Source organism: Amphiura filiformis, chromosome 9, assembly GCF_039555335.1.
Source record: "Amphiura filiformis chromosome 9, Afil_fr2py, whole genome shotgun sequence".
In the NCBI taxonomy this organism is placed as follows: Eukaryota; Metazoa; Echinodermata; class Ophiuroidea; order Amphilepidida; family Amphiuridae; genus Amphiura; species Amphiura filiformis.
In genome coordinates this window covers 23,986,405-23,989,056 of record NC_092636.1, presented here as the reverse complement: position 1 = coordinate 23,989,056, position 2,652 = coordinate 23,986,405, and positions in this window count along the sequence as shown.

Below are 2,652 nucleotides of genomic sequence, written 5' to 3'. Positions count from 1 at the left end.
TATATTTTTGACAATCAAACTGTTTGTAATAATGAAATATTCTGTTCACAATTGAAAATGTCACATCCGCTTCTATAAATTGTAAACAATGTTTTAAAATGAACACTAACACAGGTTGATATATTTCAATATATCCCATTTAATTCACTGGGGTGTGAAAACTTCGTTGAATCATTATTTTCTGAAATATACTCTGCTTTACAGTGTGTGGTTTCCGTTCACATTCACATCAGTCACATCCAAAATTGCACAAACATCAGAATCTTGAATTTGACCTGTGTTTTCAAACTGGCTGATATTATTTGTGAACATTACCCATATTATGACCTTCAAAGCTGTGAAATATCAGAGTCATTCATTGATTATTAAAATTGTTGAGTAAACCTTTTCATGTCAATTTCCTTTTTACCACAAAATTACATTTAAATGGCCATAAATTTGTCATTACACAACAAAAGTTGCCCAAATTTGGTCAGAAGAGAGCCTATGACACACTTGTTTATTTTAAATATCTATTATATATATATTGGACAGTCAAAGTATAAATATTCACTACTCAATATTTATCAAATTTGTTAAAAAATTACATAACATGAGATAATAAATCATAATTTTCTTCAAGAAGTAGAGAGATTTAAGCTGGGAAATGATATTTTTATGAAAATCTGGTCTTATTTGGAAAAGAAAACCCCCATTAAATGAAATTTAATCCATTTTGAAAATTTCGAGTTTTTTTGACCAAAAGTGGCGCCTAACCGTGAAATGGGCCAATAGCCAACATGAACTCTAGCCACTTCACACCTTTTTGTGCAGTGTCAACACACAGATACATGTCATTGTTTATATAGCCCTATTATATAGCCAGGCAATATGCAGCCATGCATACATGTACCTGTGAGATGCATGGAACAATGTTTTATACAGGGGGGTGTAATCCTAACTCTAGAGCATTGAGCCCTAAATCTAAACCCTAACCTAAATCATAACCCTACACTCTAACTCTATGACATAACCCTAAATCTAAACCCTAACCCTAAATCATAATTTCAAACCCGAACCTTATGTCTTATAGCCAGAACTCTAGACCTAGTAGCCTAAATCATCAAAATCTGTTGCAATTTGCAGATGTATTTTTTTCTCCATTTTCTCCCCTTTTTTTAATTTAAGAAAAAAAGTGGATTTTTTTAAGTCCATGTCGAGAATAATCCCTGTTTTGAGTCAGCAACACAAAGTCGAAATCAAGTACACTACCTTTCACAAAAGCATTTCAACAGAAGATACTTTATTGTTATGTTAACTCACTTTTCACATTCAAACAATGCGAGTGATCCTTGAGTTGACCTCTGGGTCCTATTTTATGAAACTTTTATGAAAATTTGTCTTAACTTCTTGTCCACCATGCACATTATTTTCTAAACTTAAGGTGTGTGGTACGATCGATAATGGGCAGGGCGTAACCAGACCTGACCTTCCGGGGGCCAAGATTGAAAAATTTCCCAATTTTTGACCAAAAGTTGTATTATTTATGTGCGATCATGAGCGGCTTGCCGTGAAGTGATAAACAGGTGGGGTCAGGGGCCCGCCTTAGGGCCCCTGGTGGGGCACAGGGGCAAAGCCCCGGCGGGGGTCAAGGGGGCGGAGCCCCCTAAAGCTCATGGTTTTTGGCATGATATTAGAAGCTAAAAATCCATTGTTCAGAGTACAAAATTTCACAATGAAAGTAGTATAGATCTTCTTCCCTCTTTCTTTCCCTTTTCTCTTCTCCTTCCCCTTTTTCTCTTCTCCCTTCCCCTTTTTTACTTCCCTCTTTTTTTTCTTTTTTTCTTTCCCTTTTCTCTTCTTCCCTCTTTTTCCCCTTTTTCTCTTCTCCTTCCCCTTTTTCTTCCCTCTTTTCTCTCCTTCCCCTTTCCCTTCCCAATTTTTTGCTCTTCTTCCCAGTTTGCCCCCCGCCCCCACTGGTTACGCCACTGATAATGGGACCCTGTCCCCCACTAACCTCAAGATGTCAAAAATTAGTTTTGATACTATGAGATAGCCCCTACTTGTCTCCTGCTCCTCCTAAGATTTTACACCCAAAGCCCTTGTACTTTTTGAAAAGGTGTGAAAAAAGCTGTCAAAGATATAGGCCTAAGCATTTTCTCACAATTTATTCAAATGTACAATGACTTTTGAGCATAAAAATTAGGAGCTTGAGAAACATAGGGGCTTTGTGATTAGTCCCCAAAGTTTTTAATGTGTGCTCTTGTGTGAATAGACCTGGAAGTGTATCAAAATTCAGAACTTCAGGAGGAAGGGCACTTTTTACAGGTGGAATGATCTGGAATCACAGACATCTGCTTGTGAATTGAAATGCTGAATTGAAATCAAAGCTGAATTTAATTTCAATTCCACTTCATTCTTCATCACTCAACATGATTTCAATTCCAATCCAATTCAATTCATGCCCAAGCCCACTCATTTCGATTAAATGAAAATCGCCCAAAATTAATTTCAATTCAATTCGATTTCAATGCATTGAATTAACATTAGTCCCAATCAAAGTATTACCATGGTATTACTGAATACTCCCTTATTCCCATGTTCCATTCTCAGTGCACGAAACATGGTGCATGACGTCACTTCATTAATATTAATAATCTGCTTTACGGGGTG